This window comes from Callospermophilus lateralis, chromosome 9 (assembly GCF_048772815.1).
Source record: "Callospermophilus lateralis isolate mCalLat2 chromosome 9, mCalLat2.hap1, whole genome shotgun sequence".
In the NCBI taxonomy this organism is placed as follows: Eukaryota; Metazoa; Chordata; class Mammalia; order Rodentia; family Sciuridae; genus Callospermophilus; species Callospermophilus lateralis.
The window spans coordinates 87,279,849-87,290,725 of record NC_135313.1 but is presented as its reverse complement, the minus strand read 5'-3'; positions in this window follow the sequence as shown (position 1 = coordinate 87,290,725).

Here is a 10,877-nt window from a genome sequence, read left to right as displayed (position 1 = left end):
CTTGACAGTTATGACCCAATCAATCATCAATTGTTATTGGAGTCTATTCACTTGTTTAAACCATATTTATTCAGTAGAGTTACAATGTGTCTGTCACCCTGTAAGAACTGAATATGTAGTGATGACCATGATAGACATGATCTCTGGCTTCACAGACCTTGTGGTTTACTGGAAACGACATATTCAAACAACATTCACTCACATAATTCATGAATGTCCATAGTAAGAAATGAAGTGAAATTAGAAAGCTGACTATGCATATAGACAGAATCCAAGAAAAAAAATCTGGATAATTTCCATGAGAGATATGAGTCTACATGATGAATTAGTCACTTGAGGATAGAGGTAACAACTCTGCAGAGTGCTAAATGTAAGGAACTATATGCTTGCAGGCCCTTGCAGCACAGGATACTCTAACTTGTTTAGCAGTTAAAAGGTCAGCAGAGTTAGAGATAGGAGAACAAGAGTGAAATGTGCTAGGTGAAAAGGAGCAAGGTAAAACAATCTACACATTATATAATTTAATTCATATAAGTTGTCCAGAAAAGGCAAAAATGTAATGAACAAGAAAAAAGATTGATGGTTTTCCGAGAAGCAGGTATGGGGATGGGTTTATTGTAAATGAACATGAAGCATCCTATAGGAGTCATGAAAATCAGAAAATGGAATGGTAATCATTGTAAAACTTAGCAATTCTTCACTAAAAAATCATTAAATTGTAAAGTTAAAATGGGCAAATTTAATGATATGTATGTTATACTTCAAAGCATTGTAGAAATTAAAAATTTTATAGATGGATGGATGGATAGATAGATTCAAAAGATAATTAGGTAATACAGTGGTCTAGATGTTGTGATTGGCTGAAATCATTGTGGGAGAGGCTGGTGTGTCTTCTTCTGGCAAGAATGGATTACAAAATGGTTGGGGCTTGGATGGTTCTGCCAGTTATTAGTACCTCCAGATGATTCCACTTTTCATAATTCAAGTTCTTACTCTTTTAAAACATCAGCAATGCTCACACAAAATACCAAGGCTAAAACACAAAATCCTGACTCCAAATGTAGCACCATCATCTAGATACACCGTTCGATAGTTTCTTATGTACAAAATTTTATTTTTGCCAAAGATGCAGGATATGGGAGATGCCCCGATAATACTGTGTGCAGTAGATGCCATTGTGGCTTTTAGCCTGTGCTTTTCAGGTTCTTAATCATAATGCACCAGACTGTGTTGTGCTGACTTGATCCAGCAACACACTGCCATGGTTTACAAGAGTCAAACAGTATAAATGTGTACCAATTTCTGATCACTCAAAAGAAAAGGAAGGAGAGAAAAAAATTGTCACACACATTACAGTGTTCTTATTCTAATCAAAATGTATTCTGAGAAAAACATGCCATATGCCTTTCTTCTACTCCTATTAATATATTTTGATTTTGTACCTAGGCAACCTGCATATTTGAATTTTCAGTGTTACTGCTAAATAATATATGAAGGTGCACAGACAATTACAGACCATAATTTGCATCTATTTTAAAGCAAGAGAAATTTTTTTACAATTTATTTCGATATTTTCTACAGTATGATGTAATGATACAAACTTTCCATTCCTTTTAGAATTAAACATAATGTAGATATATAAGGAAACAAAAGTTCCAAACACAGAAAACAGAAAGTAATTATCTCTTAGTTACATTAAGAGGCAATTGTTCTGAACACTGATAATTCAGTTTTTCTTTAACAAAATAGTCAAGATTAAATTTATACATCATCTCAGTCGCATTCATAGATGAACAAAATATTTTATTTTACCACTTTCATCTGTAACAATGATAATTAATACATGTTTACTATATGTCAGACAAATTCATAAATGCTATTTCTTTCCTTCTTCCTCACACATAGATACTGAATGCTCAGTCTAATTATATGAAGTAGATACTATTGCTTTCCATATTTTACATTAGAGGAACTGGAACATAATTAAATATCTTCTCAGGTAACATCTAATAAATTAATAAATGGCAAAGTAAATAGAACTGAAGGCTTTCTGCTCTTATAGGTCATATGCTTTGTTATGCAATACCACATATCTATCCCATAACTTTAAATTTTTTCTTTTATTTTAAAAAATTACTTTTTTTTCAACCAGTCTGATATGACTTTCAGAGTGTTAGAAATGCAATTCTTAGTTTATAAATAATAAAGAAGCTTGAATTCTCTGACCTTTTTTCTTATCTATTGCTTCACCAGAACCTGAGAACTACCAAATAAAGCCAAAATCCACTTGCTTTGGAACAAGACTTGTGTGAACTAAGAAAAGAAAACAGAATCAGAAATACTTTGTCTAATTATTTTACACAGTACTTGGTTAATCCATCTGAAAACCTCATTCACTTATTGAAAATAAAAATCATTTTTAGTCTTTAAAATTCTGTGCTGAATGAATAAAGTTATTAAACTGTCATATGCTAGAAATCACAAGATATTCAGTGGTGATATAAAGCATTTCACAAAGTGGAGAATATTGGGAGGCAGAGGAAAGATCATAGAGAACCTTAGTTCTCTAGGAGTGTCTGTATTAAGTGTCTGTATTAAGAAATGTCTCTTTTATTCTGAAGATGCTTTATACACAATTAAGAGTTTCAAGTGTGCAAATAATGAGGTAATGGTCACATATTTAGAAAGATTGATGTGATTGTATAGTAGCTTATTAATTTGAGACATACAGGACATCAAGTTATTTAGAAAATGTCATAATGATCAAGGTGAATGATGATTATGACTTATGTTAGACCTATAGCTGGTAGGATAATGGAAAGAATTCATTAAGAAATATTTCAGAGCTAGGCATGGTGGTGCATGTCTATAATCTCAACAGCTTGGGAGGCTGAGGTAAGAGAATCACAAGTTCAAAGCCAGCCTTAGCAACTTAGCAAGGCCCTAAGCAAATTAATGAGATCCTGTCTCAAAATAAAAAGGGGCTGGAGATGTGGCTGAGTGCCTAAGCACTCCTGGGTTCAATCCCTGGTATCAAAAACAAAAACAAAAACTATTTCAGAGGTAGTATTTGAAATATTTGTCATTTTATTGGATGTGAGGAAGAGTGAAATATCAAGTATAATTCCCAAGGAACTAAATTAAGTGACCCACTGAATAAAGGGGTCTTCCACAGAGATACAAAATACACAAAGATTAGGATTGGAGAATAATTAAATCTTCAGAATCTATATATGATGTTCTGTCAAAAACAGTAGAGGGACAGAGGATGAGTTAATTCTGGAAATGGTTATAAAAGAAGGCTTCTTAATTTCTATTCCTGTATGTTGATAATGGTATGTTTTCATCCTCTCTCAAATATTATCTTGATTATTCTTAACATTATAAATCAATTTTAACAAGATTTTAATTTTAGTTTTCCAAATAGTATCATTTCACAAATTTTTACCACTGGAAAAAAATCTGGAAACCTCCATGTTTCCATTTTATCTAAGAGAGGTTGAAATAGGATTAAAATTTATAAACAAAAGTGTACCAGATTCTTTTGAAATTTCAATTAGTTTTGTCTTCTTTTACGCTTATTTAACAAATAATAATTGCATCAGTCTCGGCCTCACCCTGGTTCTGATGAGTTACTCCTTTCATACTCAACTGGATGTAAAAACATCTTAACTTCTCCTTCATTCTAGCAAAACATTCCTCTTGTTTCCTTGATTCTTCCACTTTCTGTGCTGCTTTCTCTATCAGACTGATTGGACTTCAACTTTACACATCACCTCCAGAGACTGCATACTTAAGAATGTAAAAATTTTAACATAGATTGATATTCTACATCCTACCCTAAGCCAATAAAATTTAAGGATTGCATACATTAATGTTACACACAAAATGCTCTGTACAATAAATGAACTCTTTTCATTCAATAATCATTTGCCTTTTTGAGTATGGAAATAATATACAATTTATGATTATTTATTTTAAATGCTATAGTAAATTTTCGACATACAGGCTGTTATATCTTCATAAATGAGAATTTGCAAAGATCAGAGTAGTCACAGATCTGATGATTTTCATAATGGTAATCAGTTTAATAATGCTATGAAGTACTGTTATTTTTCAAAAATATTCATTCTCTTTGCATAATTAAGTCTCTCATGGATTTTTTTCCCTCCACATACTTTTGATTGTCTATGTGGTCTTCAAAGGAACAATGTGAGAGTCTTAAAAATTATAACCAGGGACATTTATTTGACTCTACTAACTTTTCCACAGAAACTGAGCTAACACTTAGTGGTGAGAGTAAAACCATATTGCTTCTGAATTTCATTGATACTGCATTTTGTCTAATTTTGCCTCGTGCAAAATGGCTATTTCTTCTAAAAGGTTATGAAAAACAAATCTCTTCAAGCTCATATTTTTTCCACAGGGAATTGAAAGATACAATTGCTAGTATTTATTTAACCAAATAATTTATTTCTTTTCTGGGAAAACTGTAAAGTTTTGGAATATAAACTGACCATTTACAAATTTTGTATCCCTTCATTCTAACCAAAAAAAAAAAAAAAAAGAAAGAAAGAAAGAAAGAAAAACCTTGTATCTTTGTTTCTGAAATGAATGAAAACACATATGCAATTATCAAGGTACTGTTTCTGTCTCCATAATTATATTACTAACTTTCAAAACCTTGTGTGGCACTGATTTTCCGAAAACAGCAGTGATGGGTAACAGCCTACATGTCCTCCTGAATAGGGCCTCAAAATATAATAATACGTAATGGAAGTTCAGATACAGAAATTATCTTTTGCCTAATTTAACACAGCTTTCCATTTCCCATATGACAGAAAGAAATACTATCATTTACTTAAATCTTTGTCATAATCCATGCAATATATAACCAAAAAAAAAAAAACCAACATTAATCCTTTCTCTTGCATCTGATAACAAGACACACTTTATGCTAAATTTAGCTAGAGAATGGAGATCACTAATGGGAGGATAAAAACTGTTATTCAGAAAAAAATCAATTGGTAATCAATCTGCAAACATTGGCTGAGTATGGACTGTATCTATATTTATTAGGAAGTTGCCAACTAACTGTCTTGTGGAATAGATTGTTTGTCGTGATCGTTTCAACTCAGTAATATTTAGAGTCAGCTTCTTTCCCTTCATTCTCTCTCTCCAACTGTGATAAAAGATAATATAGAAAATATGTTTAAAGGTCATATTATGTCAAAACCATGAATTTTATTTCAGTTTCTAAAAGGACTTTGTGTGGGTGTTTCAACACTCACTAATTGCATTGAGTCATGTTTTTAAAGCATCTTACCTTACCTGAATGTCTTTCACATAGGTTCCCCAAGGACATTACAAATGAGCAACAGTCACTTTCAAGTTTCAAAACAGTTCTGCTTAGACTGACTAATGGGGTTGAAAGGTCCCCAAATCAAGATGATACAAAATTCAGTGGGCTTCTGAGCAGGCAGTTGCAATAAGGATTTGAAACAAGATGATAATCATCATTGGAGGTGGACATAATAAAGGAAAGATGGAAGAGTCTTAGGGGAAGGACTTAGCAAAAACAGACTTGCATCTGTGCGTGAAGTTTTAGCATATCAGAACTGGAAGGAAAATTAGCTGTCACTTACTTTAAATTACTTCCCACTACATGTGAAGAAATTGAGGCCAAGAGAGGGCAAGGGACATACTGCTCAACATACAGCTAGGGAGAAAGGAAGCAAGAACTAAAATCTACTTATTCTGATGGTATAGCACCATTTTTTTTAATCTTTTCTTTCCCTCCACCTTTATTTTTGTTGTTGTTCCCCCTCTCCTCCTCCTCCTCCTCCTCCTCCTCCTCCTCCTCCTCCTCCTCCTCTTCTTCTTCTTCTTCTTCTTCTTCTTTTTTTTTTTTGGTGCTGGGGACCAGACTTAGGGCCTTTACGTGCTATGCACACACACTCTGCCATTACATTACTAGTCCCCTACTCTGATTTTAATTACTATAACTATATATAAAAATGCATGTGCTTCTTTGTGAGGCAATCCAGTATAAAATAAATCACAAGTTCATTTGGTGATTATGTTGAGTATAATCTTCTTTCTCAAACCGTTCATAATTATGTATGAAAGTAACCTAAACACACTTCTTCACACAATAAATCTTAGATATATGAAGACATTTTTGTATCTACCCATTATTTTTTAAATACCCCCCTTATCTTTTGTCCCCAATCTATTCTACAAATTTAAAATTCCTTTACCTGGGTTGATCTGACTTAAACAAAGCACAGTAAAACTGCTACTTATTTTCTGCCTCCCCCCCCCTTACAACTGGGTTTTTAGTTTACATTTTTAAAATTTCAATTTTAATTCATACTGACTTTGCAGTCAAATATAGCCCCTAGTTAATAAAAAGACAGAATCTTTTGAGTTGGGATAAGAATGTTAACTATAATCTCATCCAACTCTCTTATACTGGAGTCTCCCCTGCAATTTCTCCCTTGCAGTGGCTGCCTACATTTGAATAGTTCTGGTGACAGGCTACATATTACCTCCTGAGAAAGCTTGCTTCATGTTCAAATAGCTCTGCTTCTTATCTCTTCCTTATTTCATGCTAAATCTTTCTCCCTGTAGTAACAAAATATTGGTCCTAGTTTGCATCCTTGGGGCTATATAGCCACATGACAACACTTCAGATGTTTATAAGCAGCTTTTTTATTCACACTGAATCATTTATCCTCCAAGCAAAACGTTTTTATTCTCCTCTACTATACTTACATAATGAGGTTTAGAGTATACCTTAACTTTCTTGATTACCTAATTTTTGTTCTCGGTAACGAACTCAATTTGCTCGTAACTCATTTCAAGTACTGAATAAAGAATGAAATATGCTCCTACAGATTTATCAGCAATGCCTAATATCCTACTTGATATATGTATTGCAATAGAAGCTAAAGTCACATTTTGATAGCTATGTCCTTCTAATGATTCATATGAAACTTACTAATTGACATTTCTTATGTCATTTTTAGATAAGCTGACACTCCTCCATTCTGAATCACTGCCATTAGAATTTCAAAACCAAATAAACATCTTTGAATTCACCTTTAATTTTATTTTCATAAGTAGAGTTATGCTAGCCATATTATTTTGTGGGAGAAATCTTGATTTGGTCATCAACACTTTTATTATTCCTTCCATTTCCTTCACCAGACTATAGCATCAACATATCTTGGATTTATTGATTTATTAAGTCACTGACTAAAAAAGAATAAAAAGAAAAACAGGGCAGGGTCAGTTAAGTGTAAAGTCTAAAATACACACCTAGAAACTTCTCTTGAGTCTACAATTCTATTCATCAAACTTATGAACCCTTCTTCAACTAAAATGGTGTGGAAGATCGGGTGTGGTGGTGCACACCTGTAGTCGCAGAAGCTTGGGGGTAAGGCAGGAGGACCACAAGTTCACAAAGAGCCTCAGCAACTTATCAAGGCTCTAAACAACTTATTGAGGTCCTGTTTCAATGTAAAATATAAAAAGGGCTGGAGATGATGCTCAGTGGTTAAGTGCTGCTGGGTTCAATCCTCAGTATCAAAAAAACAAACAGAAAATGCAAGTGGTTTTTTTTTTTTTTTTTTTTTTTTTTTGTAGAAAGGCAATTTAGGGAGGTAAAGACAGAACTGATCTGTTTGAAGATCTGTCTATATGAATTTTCTCTCTCTCTAATTCCCTGACTTCTCTAGGTCAGTATCATTATCCAAATTACCTCCTCCATGAAATCTTCAGGGAACTTTGGAACATGATTTGAATCACAGCAATTACCACATTTTAAAATGATTATGTTATAAGCAATGATTCCATTCACATTCTATTGTATACAGATTACTATGACAAACTGGCAAATGTACAAGAGAAATGAAGTTACAATATGCATTCTCTTATAAATTAATTTATTAATTAATAATTAAATTAATTTATTTCAACAGTAACCCCTCCAAATAAATTTATAAGCACATAGAATATTTTGATAACAAATAGTCATAAAGCTATAACACTATCTTTGAATGAAAATAAAGAGCTTAGATTAATACCCAAATAATAACACCATGTAATATATATACATATATTTTCTATAATTAGGGAAAACAATTGATTATTTATTAATAATTAGAACATCATTTTAAAACATAAAAAATATTTAACCAAAATAAATTCCAGGTATAATACCAATTTATTTGGTGGGGGGTACTGGGGATTGAATCCAAGGGAGCTTTACTACCAAGTCACATCCCCAGCCCTTTTTTATCTTTTCATTTTTGGACAGGATCTCACTAAGTTGCTTAGGGCTCTGTTGATTTTTTAAGGCAACCTTGAACTTGTGGTCTTCCTACCAGCCTCCACAGTCAACAGAATCACTGGCATGCACCACAGTACCCTGCTACACTGATTTTATCATAAATATAAAAGTTCATAATTGCTAGCAGGAAACATAAGTGATTGTTTATCATGCTTAATGTGAGGATGCCATGGCAGAAATTACAAATTATCTAATTAAAGAAAAAACTATAGGTGGTAAAAGAGAGCACAATTAAAAAATCAAATTATGCAAAATAACAATATTGAGATGATATGAACAGTCTTATAAAGCAAGAAAATCATGAACTATGTAGGAAAATTAATGTAAAAACACAAATAAGTAATTTGAGAAATAAGAATTAAAAATGAGCAATGAACATGAAAGTCATCAATCTCTCCACCATTGAACTGCCAAGAATATGAGTTTCCTATCATTTACATTGGCAAATATTTAAGATTGCTAATAACAATATTTCTTCATGGGAGTAACAGATCAACTTTTGGATGAGGTCAGTTTGAAAACAGGTTTCTGTAAATTTTGGAACACCTTTAGAATGAATAACAAAAGCCTGAAGAATGTAATATAGGTGTATAACTATGAAGGATGTTCAGAATATATGCTGAATAACAAATATAAATTACTATGTAGCCCCCCACTTCAGTTACAAATATGTACCATAAAAAAAACTATGTCTAGCCTAGAATTTATGTTTCCACTCTTCAATAAACACCTCCAGGTTTTTGGTTTCTTTTTCATATTTACTACTATTTACAAATTTTTAATAGTTTTTTAAGTGTGGTTATAGTCAAAAGTTCTTTTTATTACTTCAACACTCAAGTTACCAATAAAGGCAAAATACTTAAGGAAGCTAAAATTGGAGACTGTTGTTGAGTAAAACTAATTTTTTGTAAAATCCCAAGCTACTAAAAATATATGTGAGTTATTATCAGTACTATTTGAGTCTATGTTAAGGAAAATTACGAACACTGAAATTTCTCACTTTCCTGGTCAGACTGTAGTTTTTCCTTATACCTAAGGTGAATGACACAGAAAACCACAGATAGTTATTTTTTGAAATTTCATATGTAAATTATCACTATCTCTCACGATTGTTAATTGTGTTCTAGTAATCTGATACTGGAGAAATTAACTAAAATTCTTCCTTTAGTTATAAACTTTGCATATATTACTTAATATCAACTTTTCATGTAACTGCTAGATAAAATTATTTATCTTCATTTTTTTTAATGTGGAAAGATAATTCTAGAGGCATTAAGTGACTTCCTCAAGGTTGATAACACAAATGCATAAAGGTCAGCAGTAAGGAGAGTAAGTAAGCCACATTAAAGCAAAGACCACATCTATATTCTTTTCAAAAATTTCAGGGATGAACATAATAAGTTGGTTCTCAACAAAAGAAAAAAAATCAAATGCATGAATTTAACTCTTTAAACTAATATAGTACCAATAATACTTGCATTATATGATTGTTGAAACAATGGGATTAGATGACACATGTAAAAGGATTCATAAAGTATCTGATAAATAGTAAGAATATACAAAGAACTCAGAAAAACCCAATGACAAAAACCAAATAACCCATTTAGTAAATGGGCAAGTAAATTAAACAGACACTTCTTATAATAAAAAATATGAAAAAATGTTCAATATCTCTAGCCATCAGGGAAATGCAAGTCAAAACTCACTGAGATTTTATCTCACTTCAGTTAGAATGGCAATCATCAAGAATACAAATAACATGATAGTCTCAAGATTCATCCATTTGGGCTGGGGATGTGGCTCAAGTGGTAGCACGCTCGCCTGGCATGCGTGCGGCCCGGGTTCAATTCTCAGCACCACGTACAAACAAAGATGTTGTGTCCGCCGATAACTAAAAAATAAATATTAAAAAATTCTCTCTCTCTCTCTCTCTCTCTCCCTCTCTCACTCTCTCTTAAAAAAAATTAAAAAAGAAAAAAATAAAAAAAAGATTCATCCATTTATTAGCAAAATTCATAAAATTATTCTTTTCATGGCTGATTAATATTCCATTGTGTCTATATACCACATTTTCTTTATCCATTCATCTGTTGAAGGTCATCTAGGTTGATTCCATAGCTTAGTTAATATAAATTGAGCTGCCATAAACATTGATGTGGCTACATCACTGTATTTTGATGATTTTAAGTCCTTTGAGTATATACTAAGGAGTGAATTAACTGGGTAAAATAGTGCTTTCATTCCAAGTTTTTGTCCTTTGAGTATATACTAAGGAGTGAAATAACTGGGTAAAATAGTGCTTTCATTCCAAGTTTTTCTGAATGCTTTCCAATGCTTTTCAGAGTGGTCCCAAAAAAACAAAAGTTGAATGTTCTCTCTGATATATGAAGCTAACCCACAATAAAGGTAGAGGGAGTAAAGAATAGAAGTTTAGTGGATTAGACAAACGGGAATGAAAGGTAGGGAGAGGAGATGCGAATAGGAAAGACAGAATGAATCAGACATAACTTTCCTATGTTCA